The 26,862-nt window shown below is 39.1% G+C and overlaps 1 pseudogene; it reads left to right on the plus strand.

Moving 5' to 3' along the window:
* Positions 1 to 1,480: 1,480 nt before the first annotated feature.
* Positions 1,481 to 26,606, plus strand: LOC106846083 (SWI/SNF-related matrix-associated actin-dependent regulator of chromatin subfamily B member 1 pseudogene; annotated as a pseudogene).
* The last annotated feature ends 256 nt before the right edge of the window (positions 26,607 to 26,862 follow it).

Raw genomic sequence — 26,862 nt, forward strand, 5'->3', positions numbered from 1 at the left:
CTTCTTTAGCCAGAGGAACACAGAAAAAGGCATCCTTAAGACCCAGGAGAATAAAGCATTCATAATGCCCTGGTACGTTAGTTAATAAAGTATATGGGTTGGGCACTACTGGGTGCAGGTCCTGCACCATCTCATTGATGGCCCGCAAGTCCTGAACAAGCCTACACTCATCAGAGTTAGGCTTGTTTACTGACAGTATAGGAGTATTATAAGGCAACTGGCATAGCCAAATATGTCCTGCCAGTAAAAATCTTTTTAAAATGGGTTGTATTCCCTTCTGGGCCTCCTGCTTTAATAGATACTGTTTGAGATTAAGTTTGGCCTTCACGTGCTTGAGAGGACTTTCCACTGGCACTGTGTTCTTGGCCTTTCCAGGGTGCCTGTCTGCCCACACTTCAGGCCTCACCTGGTCGTAGAGGTCAGGAGGCAACAGTTCAGTGTCTGATTCTCAGAGGGCCAACAAGGACATCTGCAATCTCAAAGAATGTTCTGGGGGGACTTGAATGTCCAGTTGACCAGGAGAAAAAGTAATTTGAGCATTTAATTTATACAACAGATCTCATTCCAAAAGAGATATTGAACACTCAGTCATATATAAGAAACTGTGTTTGAGAATTTGACTTCCTAACATTCTAAAGGCTATAGAAAGCACAGTTTTTCACTTCAAAGGATATCCTGTGGGAATATTACAATAGGGTGATTCAAAATCTCTGGAGACCCTGGGTCCCGTCAGTCCTCATCTGAACAATTGCCTCTCTCGGCCATCTGGGAAGCCCCTGAGTCAGGCTTCTTTCCTTTTCTCCTTTTAGGTTATTCTTTTTCCAGTGTCATTCTTCCTTGCAACAAGCACATTGGTTTTTCCTTAAGGGCCGCCTATTGTGACAGCCCACAGCATTCTGCTCTCTTCTAGTCTCCAAACTCATGACCGTGAGCAGAGTAGCGCTTCTCTTTCCATCTTCCTGCTTGGTCCTCCATTCCTGGTTGTTATATACTTTAAAGGGAATATCAACCAATTTGGAAGGGTTCATTCCTAAGGACCCATCTAATTTTTGTAGTTTTCTTAGAAGATCAGAAACACTTTGCTCAAAAAAAGCCATATTAACCAAGTGGAGGTTCTCAGGGGCCTCCAGACCAGCCTCTGTGTATCACTGGTATGCCTGATAGATTCTTTCTAGAAATTCAGAAATGACTTCATCTGGCTTTTGTTGAATTCCCTGGACATTGAGTCTTTTTGGTTTGGGAACCCTGTTCCTCAAACCTGCCAGAATACACCTTTTATAGTGTTCCAGCCTAATTCTCCTGGCTGTGTCACTTGGGTTCCAAGTGGGCTCAGCAATAGGCACTGCTGCGTTAGCATCTGGAGTGCCATTAGGATCTGCTAGGTAGAGGCTATGGGCTTCTTCGTGGGCTTTGTCAAGGACCATTCACTTCTCATCTCCCATCAAGAGCATATTCATCAGGATGTGTATATCTGCCCAAGATGGGTGTTAAGGGGCAAAAATGGAAGAGAACAGCTCAGTCATTTGGGAGGGGTCCTCTCGATAAGGTGGGTTATTATTCTCCCAGTTGAAGAAATCAGAGATAGAAAAGGGATCATGCATCCAAATAAAACCAGCCAGTTAGCCCTGTCCATTCATACCCATAGGGTATTGCTGTAAGGGAAACTGCCCAGCCCTGGAGGTGGCATTTTGGACAAATTGAGTGCCTTGCCTTGTACGAGAAGGTGAACCCCACTGGTGACCGTTTCCCACATGTACCATACCCAAAGCAGGGGGAGGTGGAGGAAGGGCCATAGGAGGTGCCACCTATAGCCATTGTCCTCCAGATGGTGAGCTTGTGTTTGCAATATCTTGATATCATCCTCCTCACTGTTACCCCCAGCCTCCTGTACAGAGAGCCTTTTCCTTGTGACCCACTTCTCACCACCATCATCAGGTCTTTTACTTCTCTCTGGTCATCCTGATAAAGCAACATAGAGGCATGAACATGGAGCATTTCATCGTCTTTTCCCTCCTTTTTAAAAAATAGCCCTAATTATAAAATAGTATAGTAATTGAAAGACCCATTTGGAGGCCACTTTTCCCTGAATCCCAGAGAACATTGTGACCATGCAGTGTTACAATGGAAAGTCTTCCTTTTCTTTGACATGGGCTCATAGCTGTGATCAGTGCACTTGGACAAACGCGGCCCAAAGGGCTCTTCATAGGAGTTGACGGCAGATGCTGATACAGTGGCTTCACACACTTATGCACACACACAGCACAGAAACAAACAGAAAGGATCCTTTAACCTAACATATGAGTTGACCCAGTTTCTTCGATACCATTCTGGGTAGTCCTTCAGCTATTTTTCCTGGTAGTCAGCTCCTGAACCTAATAATTGGGGATATCCCTATAGATATTCGCCTGAAAGAGAAAAAGAGTTCTCAGCAGGCCATCCAAGGCAACTTGACCTACTACAGACACAGATCAGCTGTTCCTGCTTTTCTCTGTCTATTTCATCAAAGAGGTGATGAAAGCAGCTGTTGCTCCAAGTGGGCACAGAGGGGATGTACCATGTAAAAAGAGTTTCCAGGTAGCTGCTGAGACTTCCCTGGTGCACTCCCAGAGGTCCACTAGCCACAAGCAGAAAGCAAGTACTGGCGGAGTTGTCAAAAATTGCTACTGAGCGATGGGCTCATTCTGCTTGCCACAAGACTAGCCAATAAGTCAGGAGGCAAATCAGTGGAATAGAAAGGGTTTATTTGTGTTTGAAAGCAAATGGAAGATGGTGGACTAGTGTCCTCAAAGCCTATCTTCCCAGAACAAAAACTACAGGCCAGTTATATGAGGGAGGGGATATGCAGGCATGCATCAAACTTATTTTTGGAATGCAGTTTGTTCAGACATCTGGTCTCCAGGTGGGCCTCCAAGGTCTGGTCTAACTTCTCAATAATCCTCTGTTTTCCCTCCTCTGTGATCGATATTCCTGTTTTCAAGAGACTGGACATGCGTCAGAGAACAGTTCAATGCTCTACACCCTGATTTAGTTTAAAGATAATAAGAACAAAATCTTTAATAAAGATTACTGCTTACGTGAGTGGTGCCAACAGAATTATAATATTCAGGCTAGTCTTATTGAATAAAGATCATTATGTTAATCTCATTCTATTCTACTTCCTGGATAACATAAGTTAAAATTTTTAATTTGATAAGCCTGTCCACTCTTCCCTTAGTTCAGCCACTAGAATCATTCGAAATGTCAAAACATGCTTTCCTCTTATCTTGTTTTCTAAATCACTGTGGTAAGAGAAAGCATAAGGTACTTTTGGGTTTTCATAAATGGCACTTTATTTAGGATGATTGGTCATGAGGGTGGAGTGGTGGGTGTTTGTGGAAGGCAGGAGTCTAGTCCCAGGCAAAGTTGGTGCCTCTATTGTCCACAGCACCACCCTGCAGTGGTTCCCTTCCCTTCTGGGTCTCATCTCCCACTTGTATATCACTGCTCATTTCCTGGGCCCAAAACCTCTTCCTGGTTCCAGTCTCTGCTTCTGGGTAATCCACACAAAGACAAATGTCAGTGTATGGGGACTGACCCCTGTCACCAGTGTGGAGAAGACCTCGGAAGCCTGGGACTGAGTGGTGTTCAAGGAGGGGCCAAGGTGAGGGGAGATGGTGTTGCATCTGTACTAAATTTACCTGTCCAGTGTGGACTACAGCCTCTCCTGATCTAAGCAGACACTGATGCATGTTGTAGATGAGGAGGTGAGTTCACTTGGTCTTGGTGGTGCTGCAGGGCTCAGAATGTCCGTTCACCTTGGCCTCCACTCAGAAGTCACATGACACTACAAGCTATGCTGGGAATCCTCTGATGGACACACTACTGACTGACTATGGCCTGGGTCCCTGCAGCCTGAGAATGAGGCAGAAAGTCTATGGTGCCACCATGCCCTCATTCCTGCCTCCACTCAGAGACTCTCTCAGTCTCTGATACTGCCATGTTTGGCCTTTGGTCCCTCCATTGCTCTCCTGTGGAGCCCACCTAGTCTTTTATTTTCTGTCTTTCTCCTTCCTCTTTCCTATCTCTCCATTCACCCATCATTCCCATCACTTCACCCTCATTCACCAAGAGCCTACCCATTGGAAGGGACTCAGGCCCTTGTGGTGAGTACAGAATGAGAAATTCCATGTCTGCAATTAGACAACATATCACAGTTTGGGAGTCGCTCAGCCTCTCAATCCTGCTTCCCCACAATGAAGCATCAGACCCTCTTAAACAGGCACAGATGGAAACACATCTGGACAGGAGTCCTCTCTTTCCTGGGACTCAGGACCATTGCCCTGGATAATGACACATTCAACAGTCGCAGTGTCACTAATCTTCTAAGCTCACCAGCAGAAAACATCATGGGCAGGGATGGAAACCACCACCTGGAAATCAAAGAGACAGAGCAGCACTTGGAAAAGCTGCGCCCTTTCTCCATCTGTCTTCTCCCTGCAGCCATTCTAACTCCGAGCCTTTGCAGCCTTGGCTCCATTTGATTCCTGGTGTGATTGTGAGATGTGCAGAAATCACAGCTCCTCTTGTAAGGAGTCCAGTTGCAAGGGTTCAAGTGTCCTAAATCCTGGCTCACCTCCGAATCTCTGGTTCTCCTAGCCTCTGCCACGGAGGTCTATAAGTGTGTAGGGGAGGTGAGGTAGATAAAGAGTGAGGCACAGGCTAAGGAGGTGGGTCTCATGGGTAGGAGGTCCCAGAGACCAGTCTGGGATTACAGGACAGCTTTGAAGGGACACGGTTGCCATTTGTCGATTTCATCCATAGGAATGAAGTTCTCTTAATAGTGTGCAAATAAAAATAGATAGAGCTGAATCGGATGCTGTAGCCTATATAAGGCAAGAGACATCAACACATCCGAAACCTCTAATATCAAACGTTTTTGTCCTTTAGATCAGCCCGTGTCCTCCTCGATTGTCTATAAATCTGTAAATTTGAATTTAGGATTAATAAATTACATAAGAAATACCATTTTCAGGGGCCGGCCTGGTGGCACAGCAGTTAAGTGTGCACGATCCGCTTCTCAGCCCGGGGTTCATCGGTTCAGATCCCAGGTGCAGACATGGCACCGCTTGGCACGCCATGCTGTGGTAGGAGTCCCACACATAAAGTAAAGGAAGATGGGCACAGATGTTAGCTCAGGGCCAGGCTTCCTCAGCAAAAAGAGGAGGACTGGTAGTAGTTAGCTCAGGGGTAATCTTCCTCAAAAAAAAGAAAAAAGAAAAATAAATACCATTTTCAGTGATTTTTAAATTTTTTTCTGATCCATACAATATGTTGTTTAACAAATTGTTTTCATTGCTAAGTATAGAGAAATACTGAAGCACAACAGACCCTCATAAAGATATCCATCCCAAGCTTGCTCACTGTCAACAAGGAGCATACCATCCAAGAAAGCAGTTAAGTCCTCTGACTTTTCTAATCATAAGACTTTCAGAGATGGAGTTCCTGTCCTCTGGGCATGCTCCAACCCCACCAGACTCTACTGCTTCAGGGCATGGGTACTCTCCTACAACCTATCAGGAGGTTTGTAAGGAGGATTCCTCCATAACCATGCAATGCTAAACACCAGGATGTGCAACAGAGAGAAACATACAAGGGTTTTCCTGGAGACCACAATTTTGCACGATGTGACGTGAAAAGTATGTGTGTGCGAGTGTGTACATGTGTGTGAGTGTCTAAGTGTGAGGGTTTGTCAGTGTGAGTATATGAATGCCAATGTGTGTGTATATGTGTTTATAAGAGGTTAAGTTCATTTCAACCCCTATCCCAGAAAACCACTGTTCCGTTAAAGACCATGGTCTGTTTTTTCTTCCCATGTGTCCTACTCAGCTAGATACCCTTAGAGAAAGGTCAGTAGAGATGCTAGGTCAGCAAATATTGGGAAAGAAGCCAATGCTTGGGGTGGGGAGTTCACAATCAATGTGCAAAGGTAATAAAAGAGGGTACTTGACTATGGGCATAGAGAAATAAGTAGCCATTAAGTGGTTACTTGGCCATTATCAAGAAGACCACATCTCGGTACAGACATAAGTGGGGAGAATATTCTGAAGGACACAGAGGAGAATCAGTTTGACAGGGCTACCCAGGGAGAAAAGGATTCCAGTCCTCAGGAGCTCAAGGCTCCCTCCCCTCATAGATCCTGAGAGGTGCAGAGCTGAAGGTTACCATAGAACCCATAAGCAGCTTCTAGGAGGTGCTGCTCCTGCTGCTTAAGTCACTGTGTAGAAATCGTCCAAGAGAGAGGCCTCAGGCATCTTCTGGAAACCTGTCACACCCTCACTTAGTCCTGCAGTAATGTCCACAGGTCCTGGTTATACCCAGGTTCTAAGGTTGGGTGAGTCCTGCCTGACCATCACTGTGCAGGTGTTGGAGCCCTAAGGGGAGGCCTAAGTGAGCAGCTCATGCCCAGGACAAGTATTAAATATGTCATATGAAGATGGAGACAGAGATTGGAGTTGTGTATATACAAGTCAGAGAAAACCAGGCACAAGCTTTCAAGAGTACTCTCCCCGTGGACTCTGTTACTTCATCTTGCCATCTTACCACACAAACTGAGCATGGCCTCTACACTCCCAAGTCCTCCCAATAGTGCTGGAACAAAATTTTGGTTAGGTCAGTATTCAGTGCTTATGTCGTCATGACTATGTCAACATTATTCACTGAAGAGCCCAGTAGTATAGACGATGATTATTCTTCTTTTACTCTTACAACATTTTGTTTTCGCTGGGAGTAGTAAATGTCTGTTTATTCCCATTTGCTTAATTCTCTAGACAAGTCTAGATACTTATCATTGACTCAACTGTAAACCCTCCCTGAGTTGTAAAAATCAACTATCAATATAATCGAATACGTGACATACTCTATCAATTTTATGTTCTTGAAGAAAACTCTCCCAACCTTATCACTTACTCCTGATTGCTCTAGTTGCTCTGGAGATCTGGAGCAGAGCTCATCTCTTAGGATCTGCCTTCAACATCATCTGAGATTTTACCCTCAACTTTCTCTTTTTTTTTTGAGGAAGATTAGCCCTGAGCTAACTGCTGCCAATCCTCCTCTTTTTGCTGAGGAAGACTGGCCCAGAGCTAACATCCATGCCCATCTTCCTCTACTTTTATATATGGGACACCTACCACAGCATGGCCTTTTCTTGCCAAGTGGTGCCATGTCCGCACCTGGGATCCGAACTTGCCAACCTTGGGCTGCCAAGAAGTGGAACATGTGAATTTAACCGCTGCGCAACCGGGCCGGCCCCTCTTTTGATCTTCTATGTGAACATCAGGTCTTCTTTTTTTGGTTACTCTCTGGCTTGGCAGAGCATGTATTTTTTTCTTGAGAAAACATTCATGGGAGGTAAATTTTCACATATTTTGCTTGTCATTTACTTGAAAGTTAGCTGGGCATAGGTTTCTAGCTGGTAAATAATTTCTCTTTGAATGTTTAAGGCATTTCTTTAATGAATTGTAGTTTGATGTGTTGCTTTTGAGAAGTTGCATTCCCTCCTGAATCTTGATCCTTTGTATGATGATACTTTTTTTCCTTTGAAATCCTGAAATATATTTTCTCTCTATTTGGTATTAAAAAACCTCACTGTGAAATGTCTCATTCATTATGCTGAGCCCCTTCGATCTGGAAACTTACGTCCTTTAATTAAAGGAAATTTCCTTGAATTTTTTTGTGGAGATGATTTCTCCTTTTCTGTTTCCTTTTATCTTGGTATCTGGAATTTTCTTTCTTTTTTTTTTTTTAAAGATTGGCACCTGGGCTAACAACTGTTGCCAATCTTTTTTTTTTTTATGCTTTATCTCCCCAAAACCCCCTGTACAGAGTTGTGTATCTTAGTTGCAGATCCTTCTAGTTGTGGGTGGAATTTTCCTTATTCACATGTTGGAGCTTCTTGGACTGGTCTTCGAAATTTCTTACCTTTTATCTTCTACTTTACATCATATGTATGTATAAATCCTACATTGTGTCAAAGTTATATTCTATCTCTATGTTGAGTGCTATATTATCCATATCTGGTGTCATATTTAATTTTCAGAGTTTTTTTTTTTATGGACTATGTTTCTTAGGGCAGTTTCGGGTTTACATAAAAACCAAGCGGAAAGTCTAGAGAGTTTCCAAATACCCTTCTCCCCCTGCCTACAGTTTCCTCTCTGATTAATATCTTCCATTGCTGTGATCTCTTTGTTAAAATTAATGAGATGATATTGATAAATTAATTACTAACTAAAGCCCGTAGTTTACATTAGGGTCACGCTTGGTTATACAGCTTATAGATTTTTCTGAAGGCATGATGTCCTGTATCCTCCAATACTGTATCCTACAGAATAGTTTCACTGCCCTACAAATCCTCCGTGTTCTGCATATTCATCTCTCACTCTCTTCATCGCCAACCTCTGGCAAACACTAGTCTCTTTACTTTCTCTTTAGTTTTGCTTTATCCTGAATGTCATATAGTTGGAATCATAGAAGTATATAGACTTTGCAGATTGGATTGTTCCACTTAGCAAGACATGTTTAAGGTACCGTTGTGTGCTTTACGGCTTGAATGCTGTGGCAGAAGCCCAGCATGTCTCCCTCTGCTGGTATTTTTAGGAACAACAGCTGATTGAACTCAATAAGAAGATGGGCTTCTCAAAATGAGGAAAAGACGTGTCAGAGAAGCAGAGAAAACATGAGGAGTGGCTGAGCCAGGAATGTAGCCTCCATCTCACTTCCACCTGGCCCCTCCCTTCACCTGAGGGCCAGTGAAGTAGAACTGGATACTTCCACAGCAAATTCCTTCCTGGAATGTATTCCTAAGAGGACATGTGGATACTGGCCATGCCAATATCAACCTCTGGATGTCCTCGGGGCATGCTGCATAGTGTGGCTTCTCATTATGCCAAAATTCGAGAAATTACTCAAAGGTTGATGGGCCATGTCAAAAGGACAAAGAACCCAATCATGAGTAGATAATTGGAGCATCAAAAAAATACAAATGGATTATAATCCATTAAACACAATTGAATGTGTTTCCATTCTGATATAAATAAATAAATAATGAATAAAGAAAAAATTTCCCAGGGATAGTTATATATTTCAAAGGATATGCCCACAAAATTCATTACAAAGGTGAGAAGAATAACTTTGCAGTAGAAAAGACTGCCAGACAGTGTCTTAATCAAGTAATCAAAGTGAACACCATCTGTAATGGGACAGATTGAAATTGTTTGTCACCCAATAGGATGCAGTGGGGAAAAGAAGTATCATCTATGATATTTCTGCCAAAGATACATAACCTGAATCTAATCACGAGAGAATACAGACAAACTCAATATCAGGAACTTTATTCAAACTTCTGATTTACATTCTTCAAAATAGGCAAGGTAGAGAAATTCAAGGAAAGAAGGAGAAATTTTTCCAGACTAAAGTTGATGAAATGGATATGACAATGTGTTGCAACATGTGACCTGCTCTAGTGTCTGAACTGGACACAAAGGACATCATTGGGATTTACTGGTAAAATACAGATGAAAATGAGAGTTAGATGGTCATTGTGCATCAGTATTAATTTCCTGATTTTTATAGTCATATTATATTTATATAAAAGAATCCACTTGTATTTAGAAATACATTCTAACATATTTCAGGTCTTTGGGACATCAAGTCAGCAAACTGCTCTCAAATAATTTGAAGTAAAAGAAATTCCTTGCATGTACCTCTAACTCTTCCATATATTTGTGATTGTTAAAAATCATGTAAGTATAAATAAATTACATATTTGAGCCAACCTTGGCTACGTAGGCCATATATGCTCTAGACAAAAAAATAATTGATATTGCCACTGAACATCTGAAAATGTGCTCAGCTCATTAATCTTCATGGAAATGGAAATTAAAACTACAGTGAGAAATTATTCCATACTCATCAAATGGTTAAAATGAAAAAATAATAATTATATACTAACAGTTGACCTAGAAGTAAAACAACTGGCACTCTTATAGTAAAATTGTAAATTGGTTCAACTACTTGGACAATTCTTGGCAGTAACCAGAAGTTGAAGATCAAGCAAGCAGGGTTCAAATTAGGGTCTTCTGTTTATTAGTTGTAGGATCCTAGACCCATGGCCAATGTCTGGATCTTCAAACTTCAGTTTCTTTACCTGTAAAATGGGGTAAATAAACCTAGTTCAACTGTTGATGTGAGGATTAATTGTAACCTGCATACCAGGCACCCAGGTAACTGTCTGGCACCTCGGAAGCACTCAATAAATGGCGACGATAACAATCATCACATGTTTATGTACAAAATTTAGAAATACTTGAACTGTGTGCAGCAGAATAAAAACAACAAAACTTTGATGATAATAGTCTGAATCAGGCACAATATGTACACAAAAACAGCAAATACTTTTCTAATATTTGCATCTCCTTTCCATTTTCCAGCTCTCAAGAGTGTATGGCCCTGTGTTCACTCTGTATTTTGGCAGGAAGCCCACTGTTGTTCTTCATGGGTATGAAGAAGTGAAGGAACCCCTAACTCATCTGGGAGAGGAGTTTTCCAGGAAAGGCAGTTTGCCATTGATTGAAAGAGTTAATAAAGGATATTGTAGGTGTACAAGTGCTCACATTGTGTATTGGTAATGGGGGTAGGGAGGATGGAAAATAGGAATTTAAGGATCTCCTCAGCAGAACTTGGCCCAACCACAAGACTTCTAAGTCTCAGCTTCCTCCTTGTTGCCTCGGACCACCCTCCCAGTTTCTGTTTCCCCTCCTGGTAAGAATCCTTTTCAGCAATGGAAAGAGATGGAAGGAGATGCAGCACTTCTCCCTCCTAATCCTGTCGAATTTGGGGATAGAGAAAAAGAGCATTGAGGGTCACGTTCAAGAGGAAGCTCCACTGCCTTGTGGAGGAGTTGAGAAAAACCAGTGGTAGGTGATTCTACAGTCTGTAACTGTGACGTTAACTGGTTATTCTCTTCCCTAATGATGTCTTTGGAAACATTTCAGGGGCATCAAATCTTTCATTATGGATAGTGGCCATCAGGCCTCATGTGAAGGAGGGAAGATTTGAAGCAGAGAGACAAGGAGCATTGGTGTAGCTATGCTTGTGTGTATACACTCATGATTGTGCATGCAGTATGAGTATAAAAGGTCATTTAATTCCATTCTGTCCTGAACTTTGTTTTCAAATCATTGCATCATAAAGGTAGAAGGCTTTGAGTCTTATTTTTTTAAAGAGTTAAAGAGCAATGTTTTTCCCATAGCATAACTGAGGTTACATATTCCAGAACATTTCACCAGGGAACACTTGTCAAGTGGACAATATGTGAATGAGCTCATTTCTTCCCTATGGAGCATGAAACAAGTGACATGTACTTTCACTTTATTGGACTGTATGTGTAGAGTCAGCTTCACTGACACATATGAGAGGTTCTTGCAAAGCCCATTCCTACAATTCCCACCTGTAATGATGCTTATCTGTGGTTTTAATTGCCCAGACATTTCTTAGTGCAGCCCTCACCAATTGTGATTTCCCTGTAAATATATGGATATTTTAAAACTATGACCATGCTTTTTCTAACATTAGTGATTACTTATTGCATTGATTTTTATATAAGAAATATGTGCTATTCAGCATAATTCTGCAAAATACACAAATATGAGGTTATAAAATGATTTATTTAACTAGATGTAAAGTATTGTTAATACTTTACCCTGTATTCCCTAAATATAAGTTGGCCCTAAAGGGAGTAGGAGGGTTCCCTTTTATGAATTTTACCTCCAAGAACCCTTACTATGTTCTCACAGTGAAGACTGGAGAAAAATTCTCTCTTGCGTCAGGCATGAGGAGGGGAAAATAGCCATTTTGAAATAGGCCCAGAGCATTCTGCTCTTCTTAACAGGGCTGGCCTTCAAGAGAAACTACTTTCCAGAGCCTACCTACTGATGTTTTGTGAGAACCTAGCCAATCTCAGGGAAGATAAATACAGTCATCCTCCCTTATTCATCATTTCTCTCTCCATGGATTTGGTTACCCATGGTCAACTGCAGTCGAAAAATGTTAAATAGAAAATTCCAGAAATAAGAAATTCACATGTTTTACACTGTGTGCTGTTCTGAATAGCATGATGAAATCTTCTGCCATCCCACTCTATCCTGCCTGGGACACAAATCATCCCCTTGTCCAGTTATCCACACTGTATATGCTACTTGCCCATTAGTCACTTGGCAGCCATCTAGGGTATCAGATCAACTCTCACGGTACCATAGTGCTTGTGTTCAAGTAACTCTCATTTTACTTAATAATGGCCCACAAAGGGAAGAGTACTGATGCTGGCAATTCAGATATTCTCTTACTATGCCTAATTTATAAATTAAACTTTATCATAGGTATGTACGTATAGGAAAAAGCATAGTATAGATAAGGTTCAATACTATCTGTGGTTTCAGGAATCACTGGGGGTCTTCTAACATATCCTCTGCAGATAATGGAGGACTACTGTACACCACTCCAGACCCTGATAACCTTCCAGTCCCACCTAAGGCAGAGAGGGCTGAGAAGCAATTGAAACGGTCACCATCCAGGGGACCAGGCTCACTAAATACTAAGACTTATTCATAGGACTATAGAGTGCTTCCCCTGCCCCCACATTTAGCACCATATCACTAAAAACCTGTTAATGCAGTTCTTTTTACTCAGTACATCATGTCTGGCTTTCAACAAAGAATTACAAGATATGCTAAATGACAAAAAAAAAAAAAAAACCAACACTTTGAAGAGGCAGAGCTAGCATTAGAACCATATTCAGATGTGATGGGGATGTTGGAATTATCAGACCAGGAATTTAAAATAATTGATTAATGATTGTGATTAATGATTAATATACTAAGAGCTCTAGGGGGAAGGTGGGTAACATGCAAGAACAGATGCGAAATGTAACCAGAGAGATGGCAATTCCATGAAAGAATCAAAAGGAATGCTAGAATCAAAAGTACTGTATTAGAGGAGCAGCCCTGTGGCTGAGTAGTTAAAGTTCCACGCAGTCTACTTCAGCAGCCCTGATTCGTAGGTTCGGATCCTGGGCATGTACCTGCTCCACTCCACAGCCATACTGTGGAGACAACCCACATACAAAATGGAGGAAGATTGGCACAGATGTTAAGTCAGGGCAAATCATCCTCACCAAACACAACAGAACAAAACAAACACTGTAACAGAAATGAAGAATGCCTTTGATGGGCTCATTAGTACACTGGAAAAAATCATCGAATTTGAGGATACATCAATATAAACATCCAACATTGAAAAGAAAAGAGAAAAAGACTGAAAATATGGAATAGAATATCCAAGAACTGTAACACATCAACAAAAGATGTAACATAGGCATAACGGGAATATCAGAAAGAGAAGCAAGAGAGAAAAGAAGAAATATCTGAAACAATAGTGATTGACAATTTTCCAAAATTAATATTAGACACCAAAATACAGATCCAGGAAGCTCAGAGAACATCAAGGTTAATATACAAATGTCAGTTGCTTTCTTGTATACCAACAATGAACAATTGGAATTTGAAATTAAAAATAGAATACCATTGGGGCTGGCCCCGTGGCCGAGTGGTTAAGTTCACGCGCTCCGCTGCAGGCGGCCCAGTGTTTCGTTAGTTCGAATCCTGGGCGCGGACATGGCACTGCTCATGTGACCACGCTGAGGCAGCGTCCCACATGCCACAGCTAGAAGGATCCACAACGAAGAATATACAACTATGTACTGGGGGGCTTTGGGGAGAAAAAGGAAAAAATGAAATCTTAAAAAAAAAATTCTTGAAAAAAAATAGAATACCATTTATGCTAGCATTTAAAAAATGAAATACTTAGGTATAAATCTATAAAATATATATAAGGTATATTTGAGGAAGTTAAAAAGACTCTGATCAAAGAAATCAAAGTAGAACTAAATAAATGGACAGACAGTCCGTGTTCATGGATAGGAAGACTCAATATTGTTAAGATGTCATTTCTTCCCAACTTGATTTATACCATGAAATCCCACTCAAAATTCCAGCACGTTATTTGGTGGATATCAACAAACTAATTGTAATGTTTCTGTGAAGAGGCAGAACACAGAGACTAGCCAACACAATGTTGAAGAACCAAGTCAGAGAACTGACACAACCAGAATTCAGGACTTAATATGAAGCTAGAGTAATCAAGACAGTGTGGTAATGGTGAAAGAAGAGACAAATAAGATCACTGGAAAAGAATGGAGATCCCAGAAATAGACCTATACATAAAATCCACTGATCTTTTACAGAACAGCAAAGGCAATTCAGTGGAGAAAAGATAGTCTATTCAACAATGGTGCTGGAACCACAGGAAATCCACATGCAAAAAAAAAAAAAAAGAGAGAGAATCTAGACACATGCCTTATACCCTTCACAGAAATTAACTCGAAAGGGATCATAGACCTAAATGTAAAAGGCACAACTATAAAACGAACAGAACATAACATAGGAGAAAATCTAGATGATCTTGGGTTTGGTGATGACTTTTTAGATTCAACACCAAAGGCACCATCCATGAAAGAAAGAATCAAAAACTTGGACTTGATTAAATTAAAAACTCTTACTATATGAAAGATGCTGTAAAGAAAATGAGCAGAAAAGTCAACATAGGAAGAAAATACTTAGAATAGATATATCTGATAAAGGCATATCTGATAAAGGACTTTTATCCAAAATGTACAAAGAACTCTTAAAATTCAATAATAAGAAAATGAACAATCAGATTATAAAATGGGCAAAATATCTGAACAGATACCTCATCAAAAAAGTTATATATGTAGTAAGTAAGCGTATCAAAAAATGCTCAACATATTTATCTTTAAGGAGTTGCAAATTAAAACAAATATGAGATATCACTACACACTTGTTAGAATGGCCAAAATCCAAAACACTGACAACAATGAATGTTGGCAAGGATATGGAGCAACAAGCACTCTCATTCACAACCTTTGAGAATGTAAAGTTGTACAGCCACTTTGGAAACCTTTCGGCAGCTTCTTACAGGACTAAACATTCTCTTGCCATACAATCTAGCAACTGCACTCCTTGGTATATACGTAAAGGAACTGAAAACTTATTCCCACAGAAAAACCTGCACAAGGATATTTACAGCAACTTTCTTCATAATTGCCAAAATTTGGAAGAAACTATGGTGTTCTTCAATGGGTGAATGGATAAACAAACTGTGGTACATGCATATAATGGAATATTATTCTCTCTAAATAAAAAAGAACTATCAAGTCACAAAAACATGAAAGAACCTTTAATGCATATTGCTGAGTGATAAAAAGCCATTCTGAAAAGGCTACACATTGTATGATTCCAACTACATGACATTCAGGAAAAAGGCAAAACTGTGGAGATAATAAAAAAGATCAGTTATTGCCAGGGGGAGAGAGACGAATAGGTGTAGCACAGGGGATATGATTTTTAGGGCAGTAAAACTGTTCTGTATGACACTGTCATGGTGGATACATGTTATATATTTGTTAAAACCTATAGAACATGCAGCACCAAGACTGAACCCTAATGTGAACCATGGATTTTGGCTGATGATGATGTGTCACTATTGGTTCATCTTTGTTACTAAGGTATCACTCTTGTGCAGAATGTTAATGGAAGGAAAGTCTGTGCGTGTATGGAGGGGAAAAGTATATGGGAACTCTCTATAGTACTTTCCACTAAGTGTTGCTCTGAACGTAATATTGAATATTAAAGAAAATTGCCTCTTGAATGTTTTATTTTCATCTCCAAAATAACAGGTACCTTGGGTTAGTAGGGTATAAATACACGCAGTGGATGTGAATGGAGTACTGGAGAAACCATTAATAAATTAGATATGATGGGATTATCCACTCATGTTGCAAGGAAAAGCAATGTGTTGATTTTATGGCTGCTAAAATTTTTACCTGATAAGGTAATTTCTATGTAAATATTGCTTTAAAGACTCTAAAATTACTGTTTCCCGTTATCTTGAAGACAAGAACTTTTATGTGTATATTTTAATAGTATTCAAAAAATATTTCCAATTCTTTAGCCTTACCCTTTGATCCCACTTTTATCCTGAGCTGTGCTTCCTGTAATGTGATCTGCTCCATTATTTTCTGTAATCATTTGATTATATAGATCAGAATTTTCTAAATTTGATGAACATATTCAAGAAAAACGTCAGCTTTCTGAACTCCCTATGGATCCAAGGAAGTCCAAGATCCTTCTTTCTGAGAAATCATTTATGCTCCTTTCCCTGACAACTCCAGAATTCTACATGGACCAAGTTGTGAAGTGAGTGTTTGAATACCACAGTCCTGCCCAGAGCTTAGCAACATGGAGTGAACATCGAGGAAAACTAGCCATGCCTTTTATTTTACACTAAGTAAATGAACGCCCAAACATAGAGCTGTAGTTCAAGTCCATTGGCTCCCTCCAATAGTTTCTCAACTAAATCCCAAAGACCAGTTTCCAAAAAGCATCTGGGGACTTCCCAAAAGCATGCCTATAGCACTCAATGGACATCCAGGCCCTTGCTGAAAGGCTTTCATTACCCACAAGGCTTGTCAGGCAATCCCATTTAATAACCTCCTCGTCACATTGACAATAGTATCCTAATTTAGGATACCAAGGAGGGAGACTGGGAGCACAGGTGCTGCAAGGAAACTCTGAATAGAGTAGGGATATTTGACGCTTCAGCTGGGATCCTGGCAGACAAGATAACCAGCTTGGGGATGACAAAATAATTGGGTTTTGTAAGAAGTACAAACAAACATCACAATTTTGCCCTGTGCTGAGCTGCACTGTCCTGCACTCTGCATGAACAATAATTATGAGATATTAGATAAGTCACTTTACCTTTCTGGCACATAGCTATATATTACATTATTTAAGGCAGGGCCTAAAATGCAATGTTGGGTTTGTGTTGTAATCATGTCCCTCACTTCTAAATTACTAATTTTACTTCTGAAGCTACTTGCTAGAACTAGAAACAGCTGGTTGTAACTTTGTGCTCCACATCAGGTTACCCAAACATTCTTAACTTCTGGACTCATCATACAAAATGTGAATCATAACGATTCATGCCATTGGATATCTGAAGGCTATAGGAAGGAACTGATGTAGAAAATGAGAAAACAAATACAAACGTCTTTTATACTGTTGAAATGACGTATGAGTATAGGGAATGATTATCATCTTTGACTATCTGATGAGAGCTTTCTCCCTCATCTGGCTATCAGCATAAAGAATTATTTTGTATTACAGTTAAAAGCTCCCCTTGAGATGGAGACTATCCTTTATTTATCTTTATAGCTCCAGTTTCTAACCATGACTTAGCATAGGGTATATTTGTCTCCATTGAATGATTTTATTCATTAAATATTTGTTCTCTTTTAGATCTGCAATAATTTTCCTGCTCTCATTTTTTCCAAAGAACTTATAAAAAATTTCTTAAAAATTATGCTAACTTAAAATGTTATATTTTAGAGAAAATAAAAGAATACCAAAATTCCCATACTGTTAAATCCTCAGGATCTCATTGATTCTTTCCTGATCATAATGAAATAGGTAAAATGTTAATGACAGTTCAGTATTTGAATCAGTAGACTGAGCAAAGAACATCATCCTTATCAATGCTGGTGGACATTGTCCAGTCCATTGAGGGCCTGAATAGAGCAAAAATGCAGAGGAAGGACAAATTTGATCTTTCTGCTTGAGCTGGGGCATCCATCTTCTCCAGTTCTTGGATATTGGCATTCCTGGTTCTCAGGCCTTTGGCCTCAGACTGAATTATACCACCAGCTTTCCTATTTCTCCAAATTGCAGACAGGAGATCATGGGATTCTCATCCTCTATAAGTGTGTGAGCCAATGGCTATAATAAATCAATCTTTCTTAATCTGTCCCTCTCTCTCTCTCATGATATAGAGTTCTCTTCTTTGTATAATTCTGACTAACACAGTAGGGATTTTTAAATAGACAGGCAAGTACTTCTGCAAATGTACTTCAAATACTTATTGTGTACAAGGATCTATACTGAGCATCATGGAAGATTTTAATATGAATTTTTAAAGAATTAGAATACATGGATGCTTTTCATTGGGTACTAATAATCTACTTGAAGAGAAATAGAACATACACCTCAAGTGAAATGAGACTGCTACAAGCAGGATAGTAAATACAAAATATCAAGTCATAAAGTAAAGATGGAAATGATCATTATATCATTTATATGATATATGGGAGAGTTAGAGGAAGGGATTAACCTAGGTGGGCTGCCTGCATGTCATGAGGTTTGATGTAACTCTTGAAATGCCTGCAGTGACAGACAGGGGAGGGAATTTCAGATAGATTGAATAGTCTAAGAGGAGGTTAAAAGGTGTATTTGGCAAAGAGATTATGTAGATGGAAGAGAGAGGACTTCCTTTAGTGTAATAAAAAATGAATTTGCACAGATATGGTGCTGGAGGCTGGTGTCTGTCAAGTAACCTGTAATCCTGAATGCTGGCATGGAAAGTTCTCATTTGATCAGGTAGATGTATGAGCCAGAACAAGAATGGAATGCAGACAATTATTAGAAAAAACTATCCTGGATGTTTGTGTAATGGTCTGTATGTTGAAAATTGGGCACAAGGAGCAACTGAAAGATATTTTATGTCTTTTAATTGGTTTGGTGAGAGTCTGGACGATAGAAACATAAAGGAATCTGAAATAAAATCAAGATTGTTCCAACTGTCATATTCTTGGTTTTTTAGGAAGAGAGTCAACTATGCAGTCCCCTAGAAGTCTAGGTCGAAGCACTGTTTTAGACTAAATGTATCAGATAAAACTAGGAAGTGAAGAATGCTAGATCTGATAAAGCCATTGAATTTGATTAGAGTTTGTGTCAAAGAAGCCTTATAGAGAGCAGTTTTAGTAAAGAGAGGAGGTAGGGAACCAACTTATAATGACTTGTGTGGGAAATTTCACTTGTGAGACCGAGCGTCCTATATGAGAAGCTTAGCCAAGGAAGGTCAGATTTGGATGGTGAATTTGAATGATACTCGTGTTTGAAAGCTGTGGAGAAGGATAAGATAGGTACCATAAGTACGTCTTTGTAGGTGCAAGCTCCTGGTTGAACTGAGGAGAGGCAGAATCTAGAAGACTGAAAAGAGCTAATTCCCGAGAAGGAAATTTCTCACTCTGAGGCCACTATTATTTATTCAAGCACTTTGTAGCAATGAGAAGAAATGAAAAATCGGTTAGGGCAAGATGGGAAGTGGGTCAAAGATGCTGAAGGAGATGACATTCAAAGAATTATCCATGGAATTGAGTTAACTATTCAAATCATTTGTCTAAGATTGAGTTCAGGGAAGAAGATGGAATTGTGTAAAGAAACTGGAGGGAAGAAGCACATTACTCACAAGGTCTGCCTTCTCTCCTGCTATGAAAATTATTCCTATTCTTCTGTAGGTTGAGTTATTTTGAGAATTTGATTAAAGATGTTAACACTTTCTCATAAGAATGCACCTACATGAGTTTTTAGAACTTTAGATGCCTTTAGGAAGGGATTCCTTAATGCCATGGAGCATCTCCATTAATGACAGGTCAAGAAGGGCTGTAAAGTCATTGGTATTTCAATTATAAATGGCTATTTCCTCAACACTATATTTAAAACAACATTGTTTCTCTAGCTTTAATATAGTATTTAAGGTATAGCTTAAGTTTTTGTTAGCAGCTTTATTAAGATATATTCACAGGCCATACAATTCACTCATTTTATGTATACAATTCAATTGTTTTTAGTATATTCACAGAGTTTTGCAACCATCACCATAATCAATTTCAGAACATTTTCATCATCCCAAAAAGATGCCCCATATCTTTTAGCAGTCATCTCTCATTTTCCTCCAATCATCCCAGCCCTAGGCAATCACTAATGTACTTTCTGTCTCTATAGGTCTGCTACTCTGGATATTTCATATATGTGGAATTTGTAATGAGCGATCTTTCATGTCTGGCTTCTTTCACTTAGCATAATGTTTTAAAGGTTCATTCACGTTGCAGCATGTTTTAGTACTCTATTCCTTTTTATGGCTGAATAATATTCCATTTTATAGGTATACCACATTTATTTATCCATTCACCAGTGGATGGACATTTGGATTGCTTCTACCTCTTGTTATTATGGATAATGCTACTATTAACAGTCATGTACAAGTTTTTGTGTGAATATATATTCTCAATTCTTTTAGGTATATTCCTAGGAGTAGAATTGCTGGGTCATGTGATAATTCTATTTTACCTTACTGAAGAAACACCAAACTGTTTTCTACAGTGGCTGCATAATTTTACTTTTCCACTAGCAATGCATAAGCATTACAATTTCTCTACATCCTCACCAACACTTATCATCTGTCCTTTCCATTATAGGCATCTTAGTGGTGTGAAGTGATATCACATTGTGATTTGATTTGCATTTCCCTGATTGTTAATGATATTGAGCATATTTTCATATGCTTACTGGCCATTTGCATACCTTCTTTGCAGAAATGTCTACACAATTCTTTGCCCATTTATCATTTTCTTATTGAGTTGTGGAATTTCTTATATATTCAAGATATAAGATCCTTATTAGATATTAAATATATGATTTGCAAATATGTTTTCTCACTTTTTGGGTTGTCTTTTTACATTCTTGGTGGTGTCCTTTAAAACAAAAGTTTTTGATTTTTATGACATCCAGTTCATCATTTTTCTTTTGGTGTTCAATTGTCTAATCCAACATCATAAAGAGTTATACTCATGCTTTCTGTGTAGTTTAAACTTTTCGCATGAGACCTTTGGTCTATTTTGAGTTAATTTTTGAATATCGTGCAAAGTTGGGGCACCAATTCATTCTTTTGCCTGTGGAGATCTTCTTGTCCCAGCACCACTTGTTGGAAAGACTCTTCATTCCCTGTGAATGGTTTCAGCACAATTGTCAAAAATCATTTGACTATAAATATGAGGATTTATTTCTGCATTCCCAATAATATTCCATTGAACTATACGTCTATCTTTATACTGTACCACAGAGTCTTAACTACAGAAGCATTGCAGTAATTTTTTAAATTGAGAAGTGTGAGCTGTTTAACTTTGTCCTTCTCTTCCAAGATTATTTTGGGCCCCTTGAGTTTCCATATGACTTTTAGGATCAGCTTGGCAATTTCCAAAGAGAAGCCATCTGAGATTTTTATAGGAATTACATTAAATTTTTATATAAATTTGTAAAGTATTGCCATCTTGACCATATTGTCTTCTCATAGATTATTATGGGATGTCTTTCCATTTATATAAGCATGCTTTCATTTCTCTCAACATTATTTTCTATAGTCCAGATTGTTTTTTAAGACTTTATTTTTTTGGAGCAGTTTTAGGTTTCTAGCAAACGTGAGATGATGGTACAGAGGAATCTCTTATACCCCTACTCCCACACAGACATAGCCTACCCCATTATCAGCATCACTCACAAGAATAGTACAATTTTTACCAAGGATGAACCTGCATGGACACATCTTAATCACCCAAAGAATCATAGTTAACCTTAGGATTCATTCTTGGTGTTGTACATTCTGTGGGTTTGGAGAAATATATAATGAGATATATCTATCATTATAATATCACATGGAATATTTTTAATGCCCTAAAATCCTCTGTGCTTGGCCTATTCATGCCCCTCAACCCCTGGAAAACACGCATCTTTTTTATTATCTCCATAGTTTTGCCTTTTCCAGAATGGCATATAGTTGAAAGCATACAATATGCAGCCTTTTCTTATTAGCTTCTTTCACTTAGAAATACCCATGTACATTTTCTCCGTGTCTTTTCACGGCTTGGTAGGGCATCTTGGCTGCTTTCAAGTTTTGGCAATTATGAATAAAGCTGCTGTGAACAACCAAGCACAGGTGTTTGTGTGGACATAAGTTTTCAAATCCTTTGGGTAAATACTAAGGAGCCCGACTGCTGTATCACATGCTAAGAGTATGTTTAGTTTTCTAAGAAAATGCCAAACTCGCTTCCAAAGTGGCTATACCATTTTGCATTTCCATGAGTAGTGTATAAGAGTTATTTGCTTCACATCCTCCATCACACTTGATGTTGTCAGTGTTCAAGATTTTGGCCATTCTAACAGATGTATAGTGGCATTTCATTGTTGTTTTAATTTGCATTTTTCTGATGATATATGATATGCAGCATCTTTTCATATGCTTATTTGGCATTCACATATCTTCTTTGGTGAGATGTCTGTTAAGGTCTTTGACCCATTTTTTAATCAGGTTCTTTTCTTCTTGTTGAGTTTTCCGAGTTCTTTGAATATTTTGGATACAATTTCTTTATGAGATATGTCTCTTGCAAATATTTTTCTCCCAATTTGTGGATTGTCTTCTAATTTTCTCGAAATTATCTTTTGCAGAAATTATCTTTTTCAGAAGTTTGCAATTTGATGAAGTCCAGGTTATCATTTGTATCTTTCACAGGTGTTATATTTTGTGTTGTATCTAAAAGAGCATCACCATACCCAAGGTAATCTAGGTTTTTTCCTATTTCATCTTCTAGGAGTTTTATAGTTTTGTGTTTTACACTTAGGTCTGTGATCCATTTTGAGTTTATTTTTTTAAGGTCTGTGTCTAGATTTATTTTTTTGCATATAGATGTCCAGTTGTTCCAGTGCCATTTGTTGAAGAGACTAACTTTGCTCTGTCATATTGCCTTTACTCTTCTGTCAAAGATCAATTGGCTATATTTATGGGGGATCTACTTCTGGGCTCTCTACACTGTTCCATTAATCTATTTGTCTGTTCTTTTACCAATATTACACTGTCTTGATTACTGTAGTTTATAGTAACTCTAATTTTAATTATTTTATTGAGGTCACATTGGTTTATAACATTGTGTAAATTTCTAGAGTATATTGTTATAGTTCAGTTTCTGAAATATAGACTGCATTGTGTTCACCGCCAAAAGTCTAGTTTCCATCTGTCACCATACATATGTAACCCTTTACCCCTTTGGACCTTCCCTTCTTGTAACCACCAATCTTTTCTTCTTATTTATGTGTCTGTTTATCTTCCACATGAGTGAAATAATATAGCAAATTTATCTCTCTCTGTCTGACTTATTTTGCTTAGCATTATACCCTCAAGATCCATTCATGTTTCCACAATTTTGTCATTTTTATGGGTGAGTAGTATCCACTGCATATATATATCACATCTTCTTTATCCATTCATCCATTCATGAGCTTTTGGTTGCTTCCAAGTCTTGGCTATTGTGACTAATGTTGCAATTCACACAGGGGTGAATATATCTTTCTGAATTAGTGTTTTCATGTTCTTTGGATAAATACCAAGAAGTGGAATATCTGAGTTATATGATAGCACTATTTTTCGTTATTTGAGGAGTGGCCATACTGTTTTCCCCTTTGGCTTCTGCCAAATGTGTCCTGAAAGTAGAAAATTCCCATAGGCTTTCCGAAACGCAGGTTACTTGATACAAAAGTCAGGAGGACCTCAGTATAAACACTAGCTCTGCTATTCCAAGCTATCATCCTGGGTAAATTTCTTATCCCTTTGAGCCTCAGTTTTCTCATTTTTAAACTTTTGATAATACCTATCTTACTTACCTCTGTAGGACGTGGCAAGAATTAAACCAGGCAACGTATGCATCATTTTCACCCTTTAGACCCATGAAGACAATAAAGGAGAAAACATTGTGCTGTAGAGGAAACGTGGAAATAAGTACTTTCACGTACTGCTGGGGGGATTATAAAATAAATAGATTTTGTAGGACAATTTGACAATATCTATAAAAATATAAAATGAAATTTCCTATAATGCAAGAAGTCAAAGTCTTCATACCTACTCCATGTGCAAATGGAGGCATGTCCAAAATGTTTTCATTGCTCTTAAGAAAGAAATGTTGCAAACTACCTAAATGTGCATCAGTAGTGTAATGATACATCCATATGATGAAGAACAATTGAAGCATATGTATACCTGTTGATATCAGCAATATCTAAAATAGCATTCATCATTTAGGCAAAAAAAAAAAAGAGGAAATATAGTTTCCCCCACTTTTGTCCACCACTCTCCAACTTTAACAGATATCAAATGACCAAGCATGTTTGCTAAGTGGTTACTTTCATACTGGAAAAAATTATTTGCTTCATATAAATATAATTATCTTAGATTTTTTAAAAAGACAAGAATCTGACATGCAGTTTACATATATGATAATTCTGCATTAATGCTGAAAGTAGGTTACATAAGAGTTTTAGAAGTACGTTGGTTCTTTTCAAACAGCAAAATGACAATGATCTGTAACTACAGTTTAAGGGATATGAGCATTTTTTAAAATTAAGAGATAAACAAATTCTAATGCTATTCACAGCTTAATTTTCAATTTCTTTTAAAAATTCCCTTCATGCCTACATACAGTCTAGACTTTGTAGGTCATAATTTCCAATCAAAGGTCCTCACATATGTGTCCTGTCAGTGGAGCCAAGTGGACACATATTCTGGAAGCTGAGATTTGACAATTTAAGACATATTTGCAAATGACAAAGCAAAGGGATCTGAATGGACAGTTTTGGTCAGAGCACACAGAGACAGTATGACATGGATTGGTAACAGCTGAAAAACCTGATTCAACATTGTGTATATGAAACACTTATGGATATGTTGAGAAAGTGAGGAAATCAAGTCTGTATGCTTGAGGTGCAAACGATATGAAGAATAAATGTTATAGCTGGTGAAATGGAAAGGCAGAGAATGAAGATAATAAGTAACCTGTGCCCAGCAACACATTAAATGTTCTCCTGGTTGAGATGCTCTTTCTGGACAAAAGCTTGACCAATTAATAAGGAGCCTAAACTGGGAAAACATAGTCTCTGAACTGCCAGTAAATTCTTGTGAAGGCTTTTCCATCACATCCTACCACACATACAACCGTTATGGGTTTCTAAAGTTCAGAAAAAGCAAAAACATGATCATTATGGGTGAACAAAAGATGTAGAGAGAGGCTAGCTAGAGCTATCTGGCAAAAAAAAGAGAGGTGATCACTGCCAGCAGTTAGCACAAAGGAGAGACCATTAAACCAAGATTACCAAAAATTTAAGCAGTCATGAAGGCAGACTAGGATAAAAATCTTTTTCCTCTTGACTTTCTCCAGTGGAAAGTAGTAGTAATTTCTCATTCTAGCTTTATTTGAGTTGTAAGAATCAAGAACCCTCTGCAATATCCAATGATGCCCATAATCCTGTGTAGAACACATACTTGGATTAGTCATTTCTGACTTCCATACTAATATCAAGGAAAAGCTGCATTTATATGTTTCTTGTGAAAAAATATAAATGTGGCCATTTTAAATATATTTAGGGTTTTTTTTAAACAAAGGATATTCAAACTATTATCTCCCTACCCCTCTTCAAAAAGAAAAAAAAATCCATCTACCACATTTGTTTCTCTAATTTTAAAATCAGAAAGATCTCAAAGGTATTTTCCGAGGTTCCTTGTGCAATAGATACCCCTCACTCTGGAGGCAACTGGCCAATGTAGAAGAGAGGAAGAAAATAGTTGTATCCTCACATGGTCATGGATACATGATCCTGGCCACTAGTGTGACTCAGTTAAAAGCCTCAGTGGTGGAAGAGATTCTGGAGGACAATGATGAGAAACACAAGGCATGTGTCCATCAGCATAGGGTTCCCCATCCATTTCAGGGAATGAGAAATCAAGAGGAATAGCCAGTGGGTGCCCACCCTGCTCAGCAGCTCTCACCATCTGCACACCGTGCCATGCTTCACAGCCATTAATAGGAACCTCATGGGCTAAGATAAGAAAGGAAGCTTCCCTCTCTCCTTTGATGATCATGACCCACTTGTGATCCATGAGAACACATCCCAGTCTAAAGTTTTGGCTCCCATCTGGCTGGACATGGAGATAGATGGGTAGAAGTGGAGGATGCCTTTACATGAAACATGAATAAGAAGCCGATGACCTCTGAGATGTTTTCAGAAATCCTCTGTGACCACTTGGATTTGAATCCACTCACATTCATTCCTGCTTTCACCTCCATCATCAAACAGCAGATGGAGTCCTACCCACTGACAGCATCTTGGAGGACCAGTCCGACCAACGTGTCATCATCAACATGTCAGCATTTCCCTGGTGGACAAGTTGAGTGGGACATGTTGGAGAAGAACTCCTTGGAGAAGCTTACCCTGAAGCTGTGCTCGGAGCTGGGGTTGGGCAGGGAGGAGGTTGCCACCACCATCATGTACAGCATTACAGGACAGCCTATCTGCCATCAGAAGACTTATGCCTTCAGTGATAGCCCCCTGCCCACAGTGAAGATTACCATCTGGGACACAGGCAATACTTATTAGTGGTGCCTGCTCCTGGAGACCCTGATGGTCTCAAGGTGGAAAAGATCCATGACTAGGACAGGAACAAAAACATATGAGGCATCTCACCAACACTGCCCCAGGTCTGGTAACCAGTGCATCTGTACTTGAGTCCCAGGGAGTGTTCAGGAAATCCAATGGCATCTCCTTCATCTTTGGGCAAAGAGGGAGGCAAGCAGGCAGTCAAGTGCCATCCCGAGAAGCATCAGAGATGCGTGGGGAGGACTTCCAGGTCATCCTCCTCCCGGGCACACATTCCATTTGCTGAGCCCCAGTCCCCACCACCCCAGTCTCTGGTCAGGAAGAGGCTTCATTTTGGGTTGTCTGTGTGTGTGTGTTTTTATAGGAACCACAGGCAGGGTTAGAA

Source organism: Equus asinus, chromosome 2, assembly GCF_041296235.1.
Source record: "Equus asinus isolate D_3611 breed Donkey chromosome 2, EquAss-T2T_v2, whole genome shotgun sequence".
NCBI classification, from domain to species: Eukaryota; Metazoa; Chordata; class Mammalia; order Perissodactyla; family Equidae; genus Equus; species Equus asinus.